The following is a 26015-nucleotide window of genomic DNA, read 5'->3' as shown; positions in this document are numbered from 1 at the left end:
GTAAACTGCCCCTCAGGGTACACTGGTGTCTCTCTATCCTCTCTTCAAGTCACCTGGCAAATTCCTATTCACCCTTCACAGGTGGGACACAAACTCTACCTTCTCTCTATAGCTTCCCTAAACTTTGTGTTAGGGACCACTGTGATAATTCCACCTGTGAGTTCATATGATACTGTATGTAGAACTATTACATAGCAATTTTAATGTAGTATTCTAATTATCTATTTATATAAGCCTCTGCAATGGTTACTAACTATTGTTTTACACTAACCTCTTTAGGAATTGTTTTAAATCTTGGATTTTTTTCATTACATTATGGGCACATGCATGCACACTCGTGCGCGCGCGCGCGCGCGCACACACACACACACACACACACACACACACACACCCTAGGAGGATCACAAGCATCTTGAAAGTCGTTCACCCTTAGGAATTTGTGGAGTCAACATTGGGAGCTCCCATTCAAATCCTGGCACATCTTCATTTATGCTTTTCTTACAAATCACAGCAACTGGCACATTGTAGGCACTTGATAAATGAATGAATAAATAAATGAACCAAAATCTACCTAAGAGAATGGAGAGATTTTTTTCCTTAAAGTAGATTCAGAGAATCTCTAATTATCTCAGAAAAAAACTGGATGCTAGAGAGTCTCTGAAGAAGTTTTGGTCAACTCCTGCAAGGCTTTCTAGACCCACTGACATAACCCTATTTTGATTCTCTTGTCAAATGCTGCTATATGAGGAAGACCATAAGTAGAGGGCAAAACGAGTTACACTCAGTCTCTGAAATATGAGCTACAACAATTGTTCACAGGAGCACAGGTTAAATGAGGGGAGATTATTTCCTGCTTTGGTCCCCTGTTTCTATTACAGGCCATTCAAAGGCAAATGGAGAAGAATGTGTTTTGCCTTTTTGGAAAAATGGTGAAACTTCAGCTGGTAGTCTCTCCTTATAGATGTGTCCCATCCGTTGCAGTTACATGGGCATACAGCTACAGGCTCCCACCGAAGGTGGCAAAAGCCCAGGAGAAGGCTACCCAGGGGCTGTAGTAAAAGGCTGGGGGAGGTGGGGTGTGCAGGGCATTTAGACGGTCTTCATAATAATGTCCAGGAGCTCACTGCCTGTGAACAGAGCTCTTTCTCTCCAACAGGAGAGTCTCTCAAATCCTGAGACTTGAACCTGGCTTCTAACTGTCAGAATGGATAATTCCTTGGAGAAGGAAGGGGCTTTTCAACCTAGGGGAAAAAAAAAATCCCTCTTTTGTCATTCCTATGACATTGCTTTAAGGCACAGAAATTCTTTCCTCTCCAGTTTTTTTTCCACAGCACACTTGCTTGAATAAGCTTCAATTTGTTTAAGGAGCCCGGAAAGAAGATAATATAGAATGATTTTCCTTTGATGGTAAACTTCCCCTCCTCCCAGGGGCCACTGGCAAACTCTTATTAACCTCTGCTGCTTGAGGAGGAACCAGTTAGGGAGAAGGCGCCCCAGCCCAGCAGTCCTGTGAGTGGCTAGAGGTCTCTAGTGGAAACTGGGCGCAAGCACAGCCTCTGTTCTGTCAGGTAGGGCAGGCTGGATCCAGCACAGGGTCACTTAGGACAGCCTTCGCAGCAGCCCCTTTCCAGATACATAAAGATGCGGGTTCACTAGAGTTCCATTAGCCACATGCCCTCAATATCAAGGATGCCTGAGAATTCCAAGGGTTGACTGGGATCAGACTTTGTAAAAAGAACAAAAGATGTAGTTAGTCAGTCCTTGTTTCTTTCTCCTTCCTGCTTGCCGAGAAACTGTGTTTCTAGCCAGCCAGGTTAGAATCCCCAAGAGCCCTGAGTATATTGCAAATGTGAGACATTTTCTGCCATAAATTGGGAGTGGTGTGAGACTATGTAAATGAACACAAATTTGTCAAGAGCAAGATGTTTGTAAATATCCAAGCTCCAAGATGTCCCAGTGTGGCAGAGTCCCCTTCTCAGGCATCACAGCATTTTCCTATCTTTTCCTTTTTAATTTTCTCAAAGAAGGGAGAGGCCCATGATTCTCCACACAGAGAAAAGACAGTCAAGAATAGAAACAATCATCATCGAGCTTCATTCTTTATACGTTAGTATGGCCAACAATTTTATTTCTATAAGAAAGGTGCTCCTAATACATCGTCAGTGATAGCTTTTAAACCTAGTCCGGCTATTTGGAAAGACAGTCTGTGCTATTGAATAATTTAGGAATCTTTCTGTTTTCCATCCTTGGGAAAACAATGTGATTTACTATAGTACAAAAATGTAAGCTGGAAATTTTTGACCCACAGGCTTCTGGTCAAGTCACAGCAAAGAAAGCTGGAATAATCTGGACAATGGCTGGTTTGATCTTGCCAGTTTCGATTGCCCTCAGCGAATCCCAAACCTGCTTCTGGCAGTGCCTCTAACAGTGAACTGCTGTGGTCCTCTGATGTACAGACATGGGTTTTTATCACCTTTGGAGAGGGTGAGGTGGATCATAATGATGAATGCAAAGTCAGCATACTTTGAAGCCTCAAATAGGACATCAAACAATCGGCTAAAATAGGTAAAGGGAGGGAGTTCCGTTGAGGCTCAGTGGAAACAAATCTGACTAGCATCCATGAGGATGCAGGTTCAGTTCTTGGCCTCGCTCAGTGGGTTAAGGATCCAGCATTGCTGTGAGCTGTGGTGTAAGTCACAGAGGCGGCTCGGATTCCATGTTGCTGTGGCTCTGGCGTAGGCCAGAAGCTGTAGAGCCAATTCAATCCCTAGCCTGGGAACTTCCATATGCTGTTGTGGGTATGGCCCTAAAAAGCAAAAAATAATAATAAAAATAAAATAAAATATGTAAAGGGAAATATTGGTGAAATGGTAGGATTTTTATAGCAACAATCACAACAAACACCACTAAGCATGGTTTCTAGGCCTCAGAATGTTCAGATTCTCTGGAGCCTCCCCCTTAGAGGCTCTTTACTTGTGCTACTAAGAAGTCTTGTCATTGCTCATTGAATGTCTATGCTTCCTGCTGGAATAAATACTCTGTTCTATGTGGGAACAGCAGCCCTGCGTACCCCTTTGTCTGGGATTCCTGTACAGTGAAATGCTCATCAAATATTTGTGAACAACACTCATAATTAATACATGAATGTAACATAATGACTTGGTTTCAAAAAGAACACCATCCATTATAATAGATAAGCCCCAAAGAAATTTGATCAACTGTTTATATCAGATTGATATTTTATTTATTTATTTATTTGTCTTTTTACGGCTGCACCCTTGGGATATGGAAGTTCCCAGGCCAGGGGTTGAAAGCAAGCTGTAGCTGCCAGCCTACACCACAGCTATAGTAATGCCAGATCCAAGCTGTGTCTGCAACCTAAACCACAGCTCACAGCAACACCGGATCCTTAACCCACTTAGCAAGGCCAGAGATCAAACCCAAGTCCTCTTGGATACAAGTTGGATTTGCTACCACTGAGCCATAATGGGAACTCCAGATTGATGCTGTTTTTACATTTGTGGACCATAAGGATAGAAACAGAAGGAGAATGGGTTACAGCCAATATATTTCAAAGAAAGAAAAAGAAACTAAAAAGAAAAGCTCCAGGAAATTCCCCCCCTCTTTTAATGGCCATATCTCATCTGGCTTTATTTAAGGAGGCTAAAATAAAGGGATGGGGGAGGAGGCAGTTTAAATCTGACAAAGTATATTCTTCATGGCGAAGAACAGTTTGGGATGGAAGTACGGAATAAAGTTATATGGAATAAGGAGGGAATAGAAGGCCTGGGTCCTAGCAAAGGGAAGCATGGAGTGGCACATGTAAAAGAGGGAAACTGCCCTAGATTCTTTCTCCACTACAAAATCCACTCTGGCTACATCCCAGGAAGCAGTGGGAAACCACTTCAATATTTAGGAGACCAGGTGTGATGGTTCCACCAAACCTCAGCAATTCCAATTTCAAAATGAATAAAGTCCTGTTACAACATGAAGACAATCACAAATGCATATCCTGGTGCTGTTTGAAGGCAGAGCTGTCCTTCTAGAGATGTTTCCATAGATAACTTTGGGTCAGAACTCATGTGCTGGGAATCAAGCAAAGGCTTTACAGCTCTCAGAACAAAAGAAGTGGCCTGGCCAGCACTTCCAGGGCCCCTCAGGAGCCGGCTCCCCTCTGCCTCTCCTCCTACCACTCCTGCCCACACTCAATCTGCTATAGCCATGCCAGCCTCCGCACTGTTCCTAGAACACTCCCCGTACATCACATCTTTGTGCAAATGTGCACCTGGCTAACCCCTTGTCCCAGAGGGCCCTCCCTGGGGAACCCTATCCAAAATTTCATATACTCACACATCAACCCACTTCACTTTCCCTGTGACCCCAACATTTCGGCATCTCCTACCTGTTCATTGCCTTCTCCTTAGCTCTCATCAATCCCTAACCTGACAAGAGTACTAGTTATCTTGGTATGGTCTCTCTCCCTTACTGAGATGGGAGCTTACCAAGGCAAGCATGTGTATTGATTTTATCAGGCATGTGCTTCACACAGTGCCCAGCACATAACAGGTGCTCAGAGATGCTGGCTGAGTGGGTGGATGGAACACAGAGGGACTTGTCATCTTTCCTTCACGAGGTCCAGAGAAGCAAGCACAGAGGCTGAATAATACCTTTGTGGCCTGGGAGGTTGCAATAGGCAGGCAGCAATCTCCCCAGGTTCTGAGCCTGGAGCTATTAAGACAAAGGCTGATGCTTACGGGACAAATGAGAGGGAGCATGGGAGGTGTGTTCTTTGCAGAAACTTCCTTTGAGCCATTCGTCTCTTCTGCGTAGATTCAGGCTTCCTGGGGAGCTTGGCTATTCTGGCTGTCTGGATTCATTCTCACAGACTCCACGTGTGCCCAGAGAGAGCCCTGTGGCTTCTTCCCAGTCCATACTGGCTCCTGAGGAATGGCCACTGCAAGCCCCAGAGTAAGGAGGGCAGCCCGTGTCTGTGGTATTGCAGAGAGGCAGTAAGGCTGCTGCAATGGGAGTATGCCTCATGTGGTTAGGACAGTGAGAAGCCACAGCCCAGACTGCTGCCAAGAGTGAGAAAACCCCAAGTGTGTTCATGTTCTCAGGGAAGCTCCTCTTTAAGTCAAGTCTCAAAAACATACCATAATGTTTATCTTCAAAAGCATGCATCTCACATCTCTATTACCAGCTTATCTGTTCATATCTTTTGAGGATTTTTGGTGGATAATTGGGACCCAGAATGACAGAACTTTGATTATCAATTATCAGCCATTTTTGGGTCAATGTATTTCTTTATAGCAGTTTTGTTTAGTTGGGAAAGAAAAGGCCAAAGGTTTTTACAAGGGAAGCTGCTACAGTTTATTTTTTTATTTCTATTTTTGGCCAGACACATGGCATGTAGAAGTTCCCAGGCCATGGCTCAAACCTACACTATAGCAGTGATCTGAACCACAGTAGTGACAATGTCAGATCCTTAGCCCGCTAGGCCACCAGGGAGCTCCAGGAAGTTGTTATAGTTTAAACTGAGAAACGCAATTATTTATTAGAACCTTTTTTCTTAATTCTACTAAAGCATACTTCGGCCAAGGTTAGGCATCAATTTTAGAAGGAAAACAAATGTATGTTTTTCATACTTAAATCATTCTTTAAATGACAAGGAGCATTAAAAAAAAAAAACACAAAAAAGTGTTTTCCTAGCACCCAGGAATTATCTTCTATGCATCAAACAGTTGATAAATATTTGCTTAATGCATGTATTTTAAAATGCCTAAGTTTATGTCAACATGATGAAGCCTTTCCAAGTTTGAATATTAGAAGCTTCTTCACCCAGCTGCCTGAAATGTGTCCTAATGTCTACAAGTATGCACAGGCCTGGACTCCCTCAGCCCTTGGTACATACCTGCACTGTAGCAATTAGCACCTTAATGCTCAGTTCCTGTGTGTCTCCTACATTAGAATGCAAGCTCCTGAGTCTCATTTATCATTTCTCCTGTTAATACCTTGCTTGGTGCCTGGCAAACAGTGAGTGCTCGGTAAAATCATTCATTCACTCACTCATTGATTCATTCACCACTTAAGGGCCTTTTTTGGAACAGTTGTTCTCCAGACACTGAGGATAAAGTAGTGGATAAGACTTCCAACCGGTCCTGGTCCCTCCCCTCACAGAGTTAGCCCAGGGACTGGGTGTGAAGGAAAGAAATTAACAATTATTCAAATAATTACCAAAAGGGTGAAATGAATTAAGATACACACTTTAGAAGATATAGTCTAGTACAGTCCAGTAGAGTTTAAGGATCTGGCAAGGTTTCCCAGATGAAGTAACATTTACACTAAGACTAAAAGGATGAATCAGAGTTAACAAGAAAAAGTAACAGAAAAAAATATTTCAGGTCGACAAAAAAGCATATGACAAGATCTGGTGTTCCCAAATTCCTGACACATAATAGTGTTTATAGTCCAGTAATGAGAAATTCAAGCCCCCAGAAATTCTTGGGAATTCCCAAATCATAAGCATAGTTTTTAAATAATAATGAGTGACCACAATACTAAGTTGTAAACAATAAACAGGGAATCATTTTTCAGTGATAGAGTTACAACTTGCAGTTTCAAAGACACTCTGTAACTTCATCCCCACAAAGCAGAAGAGTCTTTGAAGTGCTATACAAACAGGGCTTAACGAATTTTTCAAAGAATGCCTTTAAGACATAAGTCTGCCTGTTGAGAAACAAAAGCAATGAGAATAAGAGAAAGAGAGAGACTTGCCAAAGAAATCAATACCACAATTGCCATTAGAATTTAGGTTTCAGATGGCTCCTCACTGTCAACTCATTGTACGCCTCTCTCTCTTTAAATAACTTTGAGGTCCATAAGAGACTAAGAAGTTCTGCTGCTGAGATGAAATGTCCAATCAAAGAGCATGGTATAAAAACTACCTTAAATCTAGGTTTTTATGTTCATGGATTTGGTGTTTGAAATTATAAAAGATTTTGCCAAGTGCTAAGGAAGGATTTCTCAGGAAACTTCAGATAATGTTCTTAAAGAAAAGGCCGTTAAATGGCTATCTGAGCCATTCACTCACTTAGACACTATCCCAGATACATAGAAAATGCCCCATTTCCAAAGACTTTTATACAGACAATCTCTCTTGAGAAACAATTATAACAGATAAGAGACTTTTCTGTGAAGAAATGTGGTATTTACATTAAGTGATATATTTATATATGTTACTAAAATTTCATTCTAAGCCCATTTCATCTATTTGTGCGGGAAGACTAGTGACAAATAAGAGTCCACATTCTGCCAGTGACAGATAATGGGTTGGGGCTTCAGGGTTGCTGAGTGTTCAGTAAGTCTCCATCAGGGACCTGGTCTCCAGTGGCTTCATTTTGAGGTCTAGGAATAAATGAGCTTACCTTTTAGCTGACCTTAACGTCAGCCTAGCAAAGCCCATAGGGGACATGTTAGGACTGACTACATGTGCCGGGAAGGAAGGCCTTTTCTGACAGTCACTAGCCTGAAGATGCGGGTACCTCACCCTAGGTAGGTGTGGAAATGCCAGCAAACCTTTCTTAGATTCATAAGGGACAGAATAAATAACAGCACTCTGTCTCCTTCCCTACTTCCTCAAAGTTCTCAGGGTGTTAGGAGCAGAGTAGAAAAAAAATTTATGGGGAGTTCCTGTTGTGGCTCATCGGAAGCGAATCCAACTACTGTCCATGAGGATGTGGGTTCGATACCTGGTCTCGCTCAGTGGATTGGAGATCTGGCATTGCCATGAGCTATGGTGATACTCACACAGCCTCGTAGACACAGCTCAGGTTCCACATTGCTGTGACTGAGGCACAGGCTGGCAGCTGTAGCTCCAATTTGACCCCTAGCCTGGGAACTTCCATATGCTGCGGGTACAAACCTAAAAAGCCAAAAAAAAAAGAAAAAATTTATGTAATGAGGCACAGCATCCAAGGTGATTTGTATGGGTACCTAGGCAGATGTGTACATGGTTATATAAATGTGTTTGTGTTCGTGTGTTCATGTGTATGTATGTCTCTGAGCGTTTGTGCATTTGTATGCATTTGTGCGTATAGGTACATGTGCTTGTGTGTGTGTATATGTGTTTAAGTGGTTGTACATGTATTTTAGTGTATTCATGTGTGTGCATATGTGTATTTATATGTATGTGTCTGTGTTTGTGTGTATGTATGTATGTATACGTGTGTGTGCATATGTATATACATGCATATGTGTATATACATATACACACACACAGACACATACATATAAATACACATATATATAAATATATATATAGCAGGGAAGCTAAGATTAGGAAACTTCACCACTGACAATAGACCGAACTAACTGAAGGGAAGACTGGGTGATGTAGGCCTCCGGATTCTAATCCTCAAGAAGAAGGGTTATAGAATTGTTGAAAAATATTTGGAGTTACACCATGCAAGGTCTGTTTCTCTAGGACAAAGAGCTACTGCTCAATCTCCTCGAACTAGGTAATGAAGCTTCTGCCTTCATAGTAGTCAATGGCAATGCCTCACTATGTGAGGACGGCACCCACTAGACCGCTAGCGCTATGAAAGGCACGCGATGGATCTCAGTTCAGAAGAAGAAATTCAATGCAGGTCAAGAAGTCGAAGAATTTCCTAAAATTACACTCATTATTCACCACCACAGTTTTAAGGATTGTGCATAGTTATTTTTACTTTTTATAGAATAAAAAAGGAGACACAGAACAGCCAAAAATGTCTCGTAGATTTATGATTATATTTGCTCTTCAATATCGGTAGTAAAGGAATGGCCTGGTCAAACATTTTATGTTGAAATTTTACTTCTCTTTGAAGCCAAACATTTTTAGAACTGAGATACACCAAACTAATGAAATGCAAAATAACCGCAATTTAAAGTTTTTTTTTTTGTTTGTTTTGTTTTTTGTTTTGTTTTTTTTTTTTGTCTTTTGTCTTTTTTTGTTGTTGTTGTTGTTGTTGTTGCTATTTCTTGGGCCGCTCCCGTGGCATATGGAGGTTCCCAGGCTAGGGGTTGAATCGGAGCTGTAGCCACCGGCCTACGCCAGAGCCACAGCAACGCGGGATCCAAGCCGCGTCTGCAACCTACACCACAGCTCACGGCAACGCCGGATCGTTAACCCACTGAGCAAGGCCGGGGATCGAACCCGCAACCTCATGGTTCCTAGTCGGATTCGTTAACCACTGCGCCACGACGGGAACTCCCGCAATTTAAAGTTAATAATGATATCACTGTTAACATTTAAATTACTCTATGAAGGGACATGCTAATATGCTAATAGTGATTGAGCACATACCATGTGTTGGGAAGGCCAAGTATAAAACACAGTCTTTGCCCTTAAAGAAACAGAGGTCAGGTGAGTACACAGAACAGTAAGTAGATAAAAAGAGATAATTACTGTGTAACAAGCTGAGGAAGGCATCTGCCTGTGCAAAGTGCCAGATGAACATGAAACAGGAAGTGAGAAGGACAGCTTGGAAGCATGGAGAAGCTATAGAGAAGAAAGGCTCTTTCACCTGTGTCTTTCTTTTCTTTCCTTTTTTTCCTTTTTATGGCCACATCTGTAACCTACACCACAGCTTTTGGCAACACCAAGTCCTTATCCCACTGATCAAGTCCAGGGATCAAACCTGAATCCTCAAGGATACTAGTCAGGTTCTTAACCTGCTGAAACATAATAGGAACTCCAGTCTGTGTCTTTCTTCAAGGATGAGTAAGAAACTTCATTGCAAATAGAAAAGAGTTTTCCTCACATAGTATCAAATATCTATGTGTATATCTATATAATTGGAATTAGTACTAGAGAGATAGAAAAGGGAAGATAGCTTGATATTACATAGAAAAATTGGTATTATATATATTATAGAGCAACTGATATATATGATACAATATATAAAATATACAAATGAATACACACACTCACACATATATCCAATTATTCATTATAATACCCATCAATCTTCTCTTCAGTTACAGGTATTTCTATGTTGAGTCTCCTCAAGATCCCTAATTACTCCCATTTCTATCCCTACTCCAAACTGAGAAGAAAAATAAATTAATAGGATCCTTAATGGGAGTTTTATATACCAAAATGTTTAGCCAGAAACATAAAGCTTTTGTAGTTTTCAAAATGGTACATCTCAGAGTTACCCACCAACAAGCCAGCGTCTCCATTTATTCAAAACCTGACAATAAATCTTAACGAATTTTTGTTAAGAACTCAGGTGAACCATTTGTCATTTCTCTACATCCCTACATTGATCTATATATGGGAAAGGAAAATGCCCTTGCCAAATATTTCGACCAACCTGAAATGAAACAGAACTGTGATCTTTGGGGGTTTGAAGGTTATTTTAAACTGTCAGCAAGCAACATCCTGGTCAAGGAAAAGAACAACGGAAAGATGCAACTTGCGTGTCTGTGGAGAAAGAGGGGCTCTGACTTAGAGCAGGGTCTCCCCTCTGCCACATCACACAGAGTTCCAAGGGGGTTGGGGTGGCTCCGGGAGGTAATGAGGTAGCAAGACTGTACCGGGCCAAGGGTGGGGGAGAATGGACATTTGGTGCCTCCGCCCCACACATTCTTGCTCAGCCTTTGTACTGAAAATGCAGTACTTTTCACAGTTGGGAAGAAATGCTCTGCCAGTGACAAAACTGGAACACTGAGGGGAAATTAATAACACTTGGCACTTCAGGTTTCCTGGGAGGATGTGCCATACATATTAAGCAAGCATGACACAATTTAACAGCGTAGCCTGGATGGGCTCAAGCTACTCCTTTAAAGTTCCAGACACTGTAAGGAAGAGGTCATCTGAAAGGAAGACCCAGGTGGCCACTACAAAGACTCTGGGAAGAAGGGAGTTGAAGGAAGAGGCTTTGCTAAGGAACCCCTTGGCCTAAAGTCAGGAAGGCTTATGAAGATTCTCCCACCATTCACTTAAAGGACACTCATGGGAATTTTCAGGGATATGGTAGCAGGAAATCATATTGGAGGTAGAGATGAGCTGGAATTAGCAGGCACAGAAAGCATTAAAGTAGGTGATACTGTTTTGCATCATCTAGGCATTGAGCAAATACACAGTAAGAACCTTTGGAGTCTACTGTGCGATATGGTTGTTACTCATATAAGCTTTGATGTGAGGAAGACCTAGATTTTCCTTTTTGGCTCTGTCCCTTGCTAGCTGTGGGAACCTGGGCAAGGTACTTCATCTCTCTGAACCCCAGTTGTCAAAGAAAAAAAAAGATTATTACACTTACCTCATAGGAAAACTGGAAGAAATTATGTAGCATATATAAAGAATCCAGTCTAGCGGCTGGAAGAAGGCAGTGAATAGAAACTCAAACTAGCTGAGTAGCAACAGTCTTTCCTTTTGATGTGTTCAGATTAATTTTCTTTTGAGGTGATAGAAGAGGTACCCATCCATACTAGATGTAGTTGTAGTAGCAGTACTATTCACAGTAGTATTAATCTAGCTGTCATATTAATTCCCTACTTATCATATTGAGTACTGACCATGTTAAGATATTATACTCTGTGCTCTATATAAATTATTTAATATTTATACAACCTCAAATAGTAAGAAGTTACTTTTCCTTTGTGTGGTAGATGAACTCAGAGAAATGAAGCAATGTGTTTGAGGTCACACAGATTTAGTAAGGTGCTGAGCTCAAATTTAAACCCAGGTCCATCTTGCTCTAAAGCCTCAAATTTTCATTCTGATTCCTAAATAGTAGGTAAACACAGCTGGATTAGTATTGCTTCTGGGCAAGAGAGCTCAGAATGTTAAAGAGACAGGATGTGAGAAGAGTCTTAAAGGATGGAGAACTTTTTGAGGTGAGGAAGGGCATCCCAGGCATAAAAAACTACCTAAGCAGCTAAAAAAGGCCTGAACGTATTTAGTGTGGGTCAGGCGTTGGGGGGGACTGGGCCCACCAGAGGGAGCAGAATCACAGGCCTTCAAAAGAAGTGCCACAGCAACCACCGGACTGCCACAGGATGTTGAATGTAACTCTTTCTGTTGCCCTGGAATTTTGGCAGAGATGCAAAGGCCAAGAACAAAACAGCACATGTCTGCAAAGTCTGAAGTAGGGTGCTAAATAATGTCAAAAAGGTTAGAAGAGAACTGGCCCTGAGCTGGTGCTGCCAGAATTAGGTGACCACCCCCTCTAGCTATAGAGAAGGTTCAGGTTGAAAAAAATCAAAAGAGAAGACTTCTTTGGGAAAAGGTGCTGAGTATTTTACTTCTCCTTAGATGAAGGTAGAGAGGAGCTTCTGCCTCACTTTAAACCTAGGGTAACAGGTTGAAAAGGGACTAACCAAGAGCTTGACACACATCTTCAGGACTCTGGGAGACGCAGGGACTGGACTTCGGTGTTCAGAAAAGACTGGACAGCAAAAAAGGCAAAAGAAAGACTGCTCTTTCATAATAAAGAAAAGGCTAGCTGTGTGGGACATGAGATGTCTCTTCACCCGTGTCTTGGCAAAGGGGCTTACTTCTCTGTTTCTAGATGTGAATTCCACTGGAGGAAAAAAAAACTACTCTGACTCAGTCCAAAAGAGACCCTCAAGAGGATGTTGTGTCCCAGTAGTGAAGTGGCCCTTGAGATGCCCAAGGGATAAAGTAGACAGTTGCAAGAGACCAACAAGTGAGAATTATTGCTCATAAAATTTAATGCAGCCTGAGATCTTGAGCAAAGAAACTCCAATGATCCCACAAAGGTATCCCCCAAAAGAAAGAGTCAACAGTAATGAGTCCATCACCCAGAAGGTAGAAACCCAGGTGACAGGTGGACTTGCCCCTGCTCACCTTCTCTCTACCTGCTATTTGCCCTTTCTGATGCCTTTATGGCCAAGACCTCCATTTAAACTAGATGGAACTCTTCAATCCTGGAAAGTAACTGGAGTTTTTTATTATTATTATTTAAGAGTGATGGGAAAAGCTATTTTATCCAGGCATGGAGAACAATGGATTTACATACTCGACATTACAGAGCCAGTAAGAAAGCATCAAGTTGCTGTCAGGCTTATATTCTACTGAGGCCAGCTGATAGAATAAAAAAGCAATTAGAAGTGTAGCAGTAATAATAACCATTAGTCCATGTGGAGTCTTTACCTGCCACATGTTCTTCCTCATCAATTTGCCTACTCTCTTCATCAACCCACATGGGCTTTGGGTTTGATTTTTGCCCTTAGTCTCTTTTCTTGTTATGTTATCAAACCTATAAGATGTTTTTCTTTCATCACCTCTCACACTGGTTTGGTTTTATCACTGCAATACTAATGTTGACTGTTTAAATGGCATGAAGGAGAAAATGCTTTTAGGTAAAGGGGTGATCTGTGATGAAATTTGAAAACTAGGTTGGGCCCTTGTTTTGAAGGGATGTGAATGCCACAGTAATAAGTTCAAACTTTTTTTCCATCACAGATCTAAGGAGATTCCAAAGGACTTTAATCAAAGCAGTGACATAATCATATTTGGGGGTTCCCATCTTTGATCATTTTTGGAAGCAAGTGTGAGGAATGTACTGAATAAGAAAGAAACTAAAAATAGGAAAACCAATTAAGAGGTAACCCTGAAATATATAACCTATACAAACTAATGAAAGAAGAATTAAAGTTCTCCAAAGGACCCATCTAAAGGCAGGTATTGAAGTTCAGGAAACGCATAAATAGTGAAGGGACAGACTAAGAAATCGAGCTGGATAATCATCTGAAAATAAAGATTTTGATGTGAGCTGCAGGCTATGTATTGATTGGTAAATTAGTATTCTGGTGCTCGTAACTATCATAAATTTCATTTTTGTGTATTGTTCTGGAATCCTGGATTGTAACTTTTTTTTTTTTTTTGGTCTTTTTAGGGCTGCAACCATGGCATGTAGAGTTTCCCAGGCTAGGGGTTGAAACACAGCCGCTGGCCTACACCACAGCCACAGCAACACCAGATCTGAGACGCATCTAGCATCTGCAACCTACACTGCAGCTTGTGGCAAAGCCGGATCCTTAACCCACTGAGCAAGGCCAGGGATCAAATTGGCATCCCCATGGACACTAACTAATCAGGTTCTTAACCCACTAAGTCACAATGGGAACTCCGTGGATTGTAACTCTCAATGAGGCCTTCTGTCTCATAGACTTAACTCAGATTGTATAGATCTTCTTGCAAGGTTAGGAGAAGAGAAAATGGCTCATGTCTCCTAACCATCTGTTGTCCTAGACCAAAAGGAAACTATCTCTCTCCTCCCTCCCAAGTATTTTCAGATCTAAATGGCAAATACATTTTTAATGAATCAGTCTTTTTATATTATTATTAAGCAAAAAGCTATTTGTATTTCACTCCTAGCCCCATCTGGAATGATTCTTTATTTTATATTAGCTTTAATGTTGGTCTTATTATTTTTCACAAACATTTTCAAAGCTTCTTTGAAAAAAAATAAGTGCTGGAGGGTATTAGCCAAGTACATTTCCCTAGGAAACATCAAAGGAAAAGCTGGACTTAGGGAGAACAATTTTCCATTATAATACCCCAAAGTAACAATAATATTTTTGTTAGAGAATGGTGTAAGAATATTCTGTGTCAATTTATATACCCTGCTTTCTCCTATAATTATTGTGCTGTCCATTCCTGCCTCAGTCCCAAAGAACCATCTGGTCATGTACTCAACACCTTTTTACCTGGCTTCTTCTGCAACAAATGCCAGAGGGTTCCACTAGCACCTATTTTATTTTACACATATGCTTGTCTTTTCATCCTTTCCAAAACTCTACATTTATGATCAATCTTTTTAGGATAATTTCCTTGTAAATTCAGGGAGTGAGTCAAAAATTCATACCAATATTAACATTAATGCCATTTATTGAATGCCTACAATCCATATGCCATGTTCCCCATTCAGGATTTTTCCACACTATCTCAATTTATCTGCATGACAAGCCCAGGATATAGAAATACTATTTCCATCTTTCAAATGATAAAACAAGCTTAAAGAGTTTTAGTGATCTGCTCAAGGTCCTATAGCTAGTGAGAAACCCAACCATGATTAAATCCAAACGAAGGCTCTCAAGTGTTATCTAGGGATTTCACTAGGATTTCCTTATTTATTTCACAGATCTGACCACAGGGATAAATTCAAGTGTCTGGGCTGAAACTTTTCACTCCCAAGAAGGATTATATTGAGTCCATAAATTAGACAATTTTTAGAAACTTACTCATGAAAAGAAAAATGTTGCTACTTTGAAGGAAAAGTCATTTGAATTAGAATTTTCAAAATACCCCCAAAGTAACCCAGAGAGGCAGTTCCAAAGTGAGGCTGACCCACTCAAATTGAGAAATGGGTATGACCTAGCTAAGGCTAGGGACTATGCTCTACCCCAACTCTCTGAGCCAGTTCATAGGTTATCAGTTATTAATGCTGGGTAGTCAATTTTTAGTTCTTAATATTCAAAGGAAGTTAAATCAATGCTAAAGCCTGTTCTTTCTCTAGCAATAAGTTGCTATTTAATGTATTAACCTTTTCTGCTACAGCACTGCATGGGGCACAGCAGGAAAAGAAAATCAACAGGTAATTCAATACCATCAGGTTAGTACTGCCATTCAACATTTGCTCCCACTAGACATTTTTGCAAATCTAAAGGTATTATAATATTAACTGATTTGAGTTTTATAGCCTATGCCAAGTGCTATTTGTTTACTGATGGATGAGTCTGAGAAGCCCAAAAACCTTCTGAAAGTTCAGAACAGAAATCCGTGGGAGAAAGCAAGCACCAGATAACCTAAACACTGGAATGCTACTCTTGAATATTGGGTGTCAGTGATACCTTCCACATCTTTGAAATTATAGAGTGCTAATTAGCTCATTGACAGGGCCTTGGAACCACCAAATCCTCATCCTGACACTGACTCATTTTGCATCCTCTGCTAATCACATAACCTTGGTGAACCTCAGTTTCTTCACTTGCAAAATGGAAATAATAATATGTATGGTACAGGGGTGTTGTGGAGTTTAATTAGCATTTCTAAAATACTTTGAGATGATTAGATGAAAGGTGTACTTGAAATTTACAGCATTAATTATTATTTTTATTATACATAACCATTTCAAAATACAAGAAGGTATTGGATGTTGTTTTACCTCATTTAACCTATAGCATGAATCTGTTTCTGAAAACCATGCTCTTAGGGTCGATGTGACTTGCTCATTTTTAGATTATTCCCAAAGAAATAGAATTGGGAACAATATGAAAAATAGGCTAACTAACAGGAATAGGGAAAAGCATAACAGGTAAGTATTGGTCTGACCAGTTAATGTAGACACACCTAACAGTTGAAGTAAACACAACACCAGAAGGGATAATTGAAGGAAACAAAGATATAGCTTGATTGCAAAGCAATATAATGGTGCTTGTGTTTGAAGTGTACTTTTCTTTGTAGGAACGCAAAGCAATTTACCAATATTATCACCTTAATCCTCACAAGGAAGAGAGCAAAGAGCCAACATAAAGATACATGGATGGAGACTTCGTGACCAAGTGGCTTGCTTGCCCAAGGTCGCTGAGTCCACTGATAGCAGGAAGATTTAGGCTGTCCTTTTCTGGACCAGATCAAAGAGTTTGCTAGAGGTGGGGCTGGGACTGGAACTCAGATGTTTTGTGTCTAATAACTGCTTAATAATTGTGTGATGTTACCTCTCCTCAAATAAATAGTTATAGCATGAGGATAAAGGCATCTTACAGAGGAATCCTCTGCAATATCTAAATAAAAGCTCCAATAATGCTTAGAGGTTCTTTTATTTTTTCTTTTTTAGGGCCACACCTGTGGCATGTGGAAGTTCCTAGGCTAGGGGTCAAAGTGGAGCTGCCAGCCTACACCATAGCCACAGCAATGTGGATCCAAGCTGCATCTGCAACCTATGCTGTAACTTGCAGCAATGCCAGATCCTTAACCCCTGAATGAGGCCAGGGATCCAAGCCCCATACTCATGGATACTATGTCAGGTTCTTAACCCACTAAGCCATGACAGTAACTCTGATACTTAGGGGTTCTTAATGAAGTTGAGTATGTCCCTCCTAGATTAACAGTATTTAGTAAAGCATGCTTCTTATTCCAGTGTTTAATTGTTGCAATTTCTATTTTTCATCAGTGATTGTGCAGATTTTAAAGGAGTTTTTGCTGTTGTTGCTGCTGTTTGTTTTTGCTTTTTAGAGCTGCACCTGCGGCATATGGAATTTCCCAGGCTAGGGGTCGAATTGGAGCTGTAGCTGCCGGCCTACACCACGGCCACAGCAATGCCAGAGCTGAGATGCATCTGCAACCTACACCATAGCTTACAGTAATGCCGGATCCTTAACCCACTGAGAGAGGCCAGGGATCAAACCTGCATCCTCATGGATCCTAGTCAGATTCATTAACTGCTGAGCCAAGAAGGGATCTCCCGAGTTTTATTTTTTAAGGGGCATTTCAAGTCAGTGGGGAAAAAACAGTCTCCTGCAAAGGGTGACTGGAATTTTAGAACATGTTTAGTAAATCATTTATTTTATATCAGGAAATTTTCAAAGTGTTTGATTCTAGCTCAAGTCTCAGGAAGAATCAGCATGTATCCACCTCGGATAAATCAGACCCTAAAACTCTCTTTCCACAGATGTCTACCTTGAGGCTTCATCAACATCCTAAATACAATTTTCACTCAAAATTACAAGATACAGAATGTGAGAGTAATTCCACTGATATTAGACTTGTGTGTCTTACAATACCTAAGATCCCTTGACTATCAAAAATCACTAAAAATGCCTTATCAGCTTTTATTTTATGTTAACTGGGGTTGTAATAGAAGTCTTTTATGTAATTAGGATTCATCATGAGATAATACTTTGATGATATTTCTGCATATTGGGCAACTTTTTCACATTGATGTGTAATTTTCAAGTTTAAGGCATATTATTTCTCTCTCTCTCAATAAAGCTATACTATAAACTGTTTCCTGTAGCAACTAAACACATAAAATACAAAAACAATAAATAAAAAGGGGAAGCATAAAGTGCCAACTTATTAAAAATCCACTAGAAAAACAATATATAAAAAACTTTTCTAATTTGATGAAAAACACAATTGTTTGAGAAAAAAAAGAATTGATGAGGGACTTTATAAGGTTTAAGAAATTGTCATATTAAGGATGTGTTTACATACTTACAAGTTGACACAAATAATAGCTCATAATTCCTTCTCTATAATTCATTATGATTTAATTGATACTTATTATTAAATAAATCTGTGAGTAAATTTTTGTTGACTGGGAGTTCCTATTGTGGCTCAGTGGGTTAAGAACACAGCATAGTGTCCGTAAAGATGAGGGTTTGATCCCTGGCCTCACTTAGTGTGTTAAGGAGCTGATGTTGCCATAAGCTGCAGTGTATGTCATAGATGTGGCTTAGATTCAGTGTTGCAGTGGCTGTGGTTTAGACTGGCAGCTGCAGCTCTGATTCAACCCCTAGCCTGGAAACTTCCATATGCCACAGGTACATCCATAAAAAGAAAAAAAAAAAAAAACTGTATTGAGTGGTAATGTTTTCAGCCAGGACATTTTTGAATCATCATTTCTTTTGTGTTGCTTTTCCTTTCTTCATTTAGTATCTAGATCAAAAATTGTGCTTGTCTTTCATCTAGAATCCCCTTATAGTTCTATTTTACCAGGTTGGCTGGCTCTGACTCACTCCACTCAGGTTCACAGGATTCTGATTAATTAGTGGGGTAAATTTCTACCCTGCATCATTTATCTCACAATCTCACGATGTGTATCAACTCTCTGGGCCAAACAATACAACACACAGAAACTTGTAAAGAGTTCTTTTCAAATAAACTCAGCTTCAAAATAACCAACACCCACACTAGTCTGCAACAGTCCTCTAATGCCTAGACATGTCATCAAACAATACAGTTACAATATAACCCAGAGTTAATAATCCAATAGCTTGATTTTCCTGGCGATAAATAAGAAAGTATCTTTGTGTGACATGGATTTTCCCAGTAATATTTAGGAACCTAGAAGCACTGTACATTTAAAAAAAAAAAGTCTCTGTGGGTAAATTTCCTTGACCGAAAGGGTAAGCTGTATTAATTGCCAAACACTCAAAATCTTTTTTCTGAGCAATACCAATTTCTGAGCAATTGGCATTACTTTGGATTTTTCTGTAACAAGGTCCATGACAGCTAGATTTCCTTCCCATTCATAATTCCATTTTAGGGTAAGGGAAGGGAGAATGGCAATGCTTCTATCCTCAGAGGAAGAAACTATACCTGTGGAGAGACCCTATCTATCTATCTATCTATCTATCTATCTATCTATCTATCTATCTATCTTTTTAGGACCATACCCACAGCATACGGAAATTCCCAGGCTAGGGGTCTAATTGGAGCTGCTGCTGCTGGCCTAGGCCAGAGCCACAGCAATGGCAGATCCGAGCTGCATCTGCAAGCTACACCACAGCTCATGGCAACACTGGATCCTTAACCCACTGAGCGAAGCCAGGGATCGAACCTGCAACCTCATGGTTCCTAGTTGGACTCATTTCTGCTGCACCATGATGGGAACTCCAAGAGAGACCCAATTTAAAAACACAACTTACAGCTGAAAACTTGGATGACCACAGGTATGGTGGTGACTCTTTAGATATAAGATCAGAGTCATGATTAATGAAAGAAATAATTAATAAGGTTGACTTCATTAAAATTTAAAACTTTCACTCTGCAAACACAGTGAGAAAACAAGCCAAACGCTGGGAGAAAATATCAGCAACAGACACATCTGAAGACTGTTATCCAAAACATACAAAGAACTCTTAAAACTCAATAATAAGAAAACAAACAACCCAATAGAAAAAAATATACCAAAGATCTCAACAGATATCTCACCAAAGAAAATATACAGATGGTGAATAAGCATATGAAAAGATGTCCCACATCATATGTCATCAGGGAATTGCAAATTAAAACAACAATGAGATACCACTAACAATTATTAGAATGGCCAAAATCAGAACACTGAAAACACCAAATGACAGTGAGGATGTGTAGCAACAGGAACGCTCATTCACTGCTCGTGGGAATAAACAATGGTATAGCCACCTTGGAAGACAGTTTTGCAGTTTCTCATAAAATTAAATCATAGTTTTACAATTATCATACAAGCCAGCAATTACATCTCCTTGGTATCTACCCAAAAGAGTTGACAACTTGAATCTACACAAAAACCTGCACACAAATGTTTATAGTTTTATTCACAATTGTCTAGACTTGGCAGAAATTAAGAGGTCCTTCAAGAGATGAATGGATAAATTAACTGTTATACATTTCACTTCAGGCAAAGGAATATTATTCAGTGCTAAAAAGAAATAAGCTATAAAGCCATGAAAATCAGGAAACTAAAAAGTATATAACTAAATGAAAGAAGCCAATTTTAAAAGGCTGCATACTGTATGTATGACATTCTGGAAAAGGAAAACTATGGAGACAGTAAAAAGATCAGTGGGTTCCAGGGCTTGAGAGAGAAGGGATGCATGACTCGGCAAAGCACAGAAGTTTTAGGACAGTGAAAATACTCTCTATGCTACTAAATGATGAATGCATGCATACATGTCAATATGATGAATACATGTCAGTGACGAATACATGTCATAGACATTTGTCTAAACCCACAAAACATACATCAATATTGAACCCGAAGGTAAACTACATAGATTTCAGATGATTGTGATTTGTCTGTAATGTGTTGCAATAGACCTGCCTTTCTGGTTAGGGATATTGATAAGGGGGGAGGCAGGCATATATGGAGGCATGGAGAATATGGAAAATCTCCATACCTTCCTCTCAATTTTGCTGTGAACCTAAAACTGAACTTAAAAAGTAAAGTCTTTAAATACATGCACTCCTGCACACACATCCTTGCGTGCATACTCATCCAGCTTAAAGTTATATAATCCAGTGGTTGAGAGCAGCTACATAACCATTAGGTCAGAACTCAATCCACATTTAAGATGATAAGAAAACCCAAAGTGCTATGCTAGATAAAATCAGCATGAGCATGTCTCTATGTTCATAAAATCCTGTCTGAAACATGATGTTCTGTTTTATCTACATGCCTTAAAAAGATACTTATGTTTAATTTGGAAATGGGCTACTCCAATATAATTTTAAGGGCCTTCATGTAGAATCTTAAACATAATCTGCTCTTGCTGTAAAATGTTGCATGGACTGCTCTGGGAGCTACAGCTAAGATCTTTAAAAGTTGTGAGTCAAGATGCCTTTCTTTGGAGGTGATGAACCCCTACCATGTTGTAGCATGAGGAGCCAGGGGCCCAGTTAGAATGCGTTTCCATCAAAGAACAATGGCAGATCACATCCCAGTTGGACTGTAGCATGCCCCAGAGAGGGGCGCCCTTGGCTCCAGCCCTTGTAGAGTCAATATGGCCTCCCCAGGCCTCTTGGATAAAGCTACATAAACTTCATTCTTGATGCTCCTTTCACGTCTTTGGACCAGGCCAGACCATGACCTCCTCTTTACTTCTGGATTTCCCCCTCCTGGTTGAGAAGACTGAAGGCTGGAGATCACACCCAGGTCTACCCCAAAGCAACTCAAAAGCCAAGCCAAAGGAATCGCTCACCAGTCTTTCCTCACTCCCTGCAAATCTGCTTCAGCTCAGCTGGGTGTCTGGTGGGCTGAGTCATGTAATTACCCCATGGGAAACAGAAGATGGGATGGCATTTAAATGCCCCAGACTGATCCCGTAAGCTCCATTATTTATTTTAATAAAACATGGTTGTGCTTGTTTAGTGTTTGTATTTGTTTTAATAGTAATCAAAATTATATGGACTCTAATTTTCAGTGAATGCATCTTAATCATAGAGAAAGGTATAATTAATTGGGTTAATAGAGGAAGCCTTCAGTTCTCACACACACTTGCCCCCCTTGCTGCCCTTATTTCCTCCCACCCTGCTATGTTAGGCCATGAAGGCATTTAAATTATTTCAGGCTTTTTTTCTCTCAGCAGCTATCAACTGGGACTCTGATGGTCCTCCTAAAAAAAGTAGAACAAAAGTAAACACTGGCCATTCTGTCATTTATACTCAATTAAGTATCCCAAAATGAAGGTTTCTTGTGAAAGTCCACTTAGGTTTATCAAATATGACAAGGGAGTTCCCTTGTGGCTCAAGAGGTTAAGGATTTGGTGTTGTCACTGCAGTGGCTTGGGTCACTACTGTGGTATAGGTTTGATCCCTGGCCCCATAATTTCCACATGCCATGAGTGTGACCATAAAAAACAGAACTAAACTAAACTAAAATAATAAAGTAAAATAAAATAAAATGACAAAACTTATAGCTCATTTCACCCAAAGCACAGCAAAAGCTTATTCTAAGGCCCTTGGCTGCATGTATTCATGATTTAGCGTTATGTGGGTAGGAGCTTTCACTCTCTGAGAAATTCTTGGCTTAGATATTAAATCATCATCAGACACACACCCCAAGTGACATTTTCTCTTCTTCTTAATTCCCACATAAAACTCCCACTGAAGTGGTGGAGAAGACTCATGTATGTGGGAGGCTGATTTGGTATTTGCAAAGGTTCTTAACCAGCAAAGAGGAGTTGCATTTCATCTGCTCACAGGGCATCAATGCATGTAATAATCTTCCCTCCTGACATCAACTATCCAATTTCAGTTCAGAAACTAGAATGGTAAGTATCATACATGCCCCAGAATACAGGCATACAGCCTCTATTAAAAGCATTTAGTTTTTAGGAGTTTGGGATTAAGATATACACACTGCTATATATAAAACAGATAACCAACAAGGACCTGCTCTATAGCACATGGGACCATGTTCAATATTTTGTAATAACCTAGACGAGAAAAGAATCTGAAAAAAAAATAGATATATATGTACATATAACTTAGTCACTTTGCTGCATACCTGAAACTAACACAAGGTTGTAAGTCAACTATACATCAATTACATGTATATAATTAAAAAATAAAAAATAAAATAGAAAGCATTTGGTTTTCCTAACAGCACAACTCTATTAATGTAAGCCAAGCTCAATATGGCAAAATCCTACGCAGCCTGAAAATTCAGCGGTAGGAGCTGAAGTTAGTTTGCCCAGTTAACAAATGACTCAATACTGAAATTTAATTGTCTTTGCAGTCTGCCAGTAACTGGAAGCAAATACTTATCTTGGCCTCGCCATGCTGGTTCACCAACATTTTTCAGCTGGGAAAGTAACTACATGAACTACAGTGGCTGTGTTAGATGAAAATAGGTGTATTATCATTGGCATTTTAGACAAGCCTTTGGCATTTTATTGCATGGCACAGGAGAGCATGAAGATGATGAAATGTTGGCCTTCCTCCAAAATTTCAAGTGGTTTACACCCAGTATCGGCTAGGCAGGCATTTGTTCACACATAGGTTGACATTCTCAGCTTACAAAAGCTTGGGAACTTAACTTTTTTTATTCACTCACACTCATATGCATTTACAAATGCAAAACTTGGTGTCTAAAACAATGTCTCTAATAGGGGTATAAATCATGAGATAAACTCAGACTAAAGATTAGTGATTTATGTGACTGAACAGTATTCAACTTTGAATTTTGAATCATGAAACATTAGACATCTTGAAACATAAGAGCACTGATGTATTTTTAGTTAAGCTCTCAATGTTTCTGTTATGTCATTAATATTTTAGAACAAATAAAATCCACAGGTTTAATCACCAAAAATTATTTTAATCTTTACACCAAGCTTCTCTCTCCCCAAACCCTTATGAAACCACTAATAAGTTGAAGAATGACTGTGTGTTTTACCCCCTTAATTTTTCTCTCCTCCCAAGAACTGACTATGAACAGGGAAATAAACCAGCAGCAAGTGGGAGGAGCCAAAAGATAACTGATCACCAGAATAATCAAGAGCAAGCAATTGTTCTGAGGAGAAAACAGCTTCCCAGTGGTGGGTGAAAAGCATGCTATATTCTACACATCCTTCTTGATTAGAAGGAACTCTGTTATATGAAACAGTAGATCTGACAACCCATTAAGTGTAACAGTATTGGGGACCACTTCAGGCCATCAGTGCTCTTGGGCAAACCATTTGACTTTTGGGGGGCTTCAATTACTTCACTAGGGAAGGACTCAGTTTAATTATTTTTACATACACTAATATACTTGAATTCTTCATCATAACTTTTGGACTGCACAATGACAGCTATTCCACTTTACTGGAAGAACTGGGAATTAAGTTCTCTCATATTTTCCTCTTTGATTATCTGCTTTTGGGAAACCATCTTGTTTGCAAGTCCAGTAGCAGAGAAAAGATGATGCTTATGCCTCCTTACGCCCTTTTCAGAAGGAGAAACACATTTTCTTTCTAGTCTTTCCATACTACTGAATTCTCTTATGGCATTTAGAATTAGCACAGAATATCTCTAACATCAGAAATATGCAGAGATGTATTTCCACCACCAATAAGTGACTAGACAGCACTATCATTTCCTACCACTCCAGGGTCTCTGAAGCTTTTTAAGATGCCGTAGCCCTACAGAAATAACCATAGGTTATGTTTTGAGGTCTTTTTTGGTATGAGGGGAACCAGGAAGATAATTCCTAGTCCCTCTCAACCTGGAAATGCTTTGATATTCCTCGCTGTGTTCAAGGCTCATGAAAAGGGAAAAAAGATGTTTCTATCCTAAAGGAAAAGGAGAGAACCTCTCCCCCACTCCCATCTCAGCCTCAATCACAAACAATTTGTTACCATCTAACAACTTTTAGAAACAAACTTTCTTAACCTTGCATCACATGTAACTTTGGTGCCATGAAACAATGGCGATCTGGATCCTTTGAAATCTTGATAGGTATTCTTATCTCCTACCACCAAAGTCTTACATTTTCAGATAAATCATATTTACAATAAGAAAAGAACATTCATTGCAGGAGACCATTACCATAGTGGAGTGAGTCCCCCAGCACCAAAGAAAACATACTACTTGAAGTAAATCAGAGGATCTCAGAACTGCAATACCTGTTAATTGTTTAGACAAACTCTATGCCTTTAACTCTGGCTAGGCTGTTCTGCTCCAAATAAAAACAAGCTCTGGACAACCCGAGCTGATTCACAGTCAATGTCCTGGATCCCAGGCTTCACTTCTACCGTGACCCCCACACTTACACTGGCCTTGCACTCTCAGTGACTTCAGGACCCTGGATTTATTTTGGATTTTGTCTCCAAACACTTGTCTCTTGGATACATTCTCTGATGCTAACCCTCACCTCAGGACACAACCAGACACTCAAATTCAAGTCTTACTCTACTTCAGATCACAGTGGAAGTGCCTTTCTTGATTTAGTTCCAGCCCCAGAGCCTATGCCAATGTCCTTTGTTTTTTACTTTGACAATATTTGATTGGGCCCATAGGAGGGGGATTGGCATGCATTAAACAATCAACAGGCTAGGAGACCAATCAGCCCATAAATGCTATGGCAGGGCATTTTGCTAAATGTATGAAATCAATACAACATGGCAGAAGAAAGAACACCATCTAGAAGGGGATTTATGAATCAGTTCTATGTATTCACTTAAGGTGTGTTAGGCATACAGTTAAAAAGAATAGAAAAGAGAAGGGGAAAAAAAGAAGATAAAACAAAAGCTATCCCAAAGGTAAAGAGTTTCGTATCTGCTCCTTTACTAAATATTTACCAATCCAGAAATCATCCCACATTAGTACTTCTCAACTTTTGTTACACATTAGAATCACCAGAAATGCTTTAAAAAACAAATGAACATCTCCTCAGAAAAGAAAATCATGGACTTGGAGAAGAGACTTGTGGCTGCCTGATGGGAGGGGGAGGGAGTGGGAGGGATCGGGAGCTTGGGCTTATCAGACACAACTTAGAATAGATTTACAAGGAGATCCTGCTGAATAGCATTGAGAA

The 26015-nt window shown here is 39.9% G+C and overlaps 1 long non-coding RNA gene across 1 annotated transcript in view; it reads right to left on the bottom strand.

The window, feature by feature from the left end:
* The window catches only part of LOC102159433, a 233654-nt gene that overhangs the window by 188717 nt on the left and 18922 nt on the right, over positions 1-26015 (bottom strand). The window lies entirely within an intron of this gene.

The sequence above is a fragment of the Sus scrofa genome, chromosome 16, assembly GCF_000003025.6.
Source record: "Sus scrofa isolate TJ Tabasco breed Duroc chromosome 16, Sscrofa11.1, whole genome shotgun sequence".
NCBI lineage: Eukaryota > Metazoa > Chordata > Mammalia > Artiodactyla > Suidae > Sus > Sus scrofa.
This window is presented reverse-complemented; position numbering and strand designations above follow the sequence as displayed.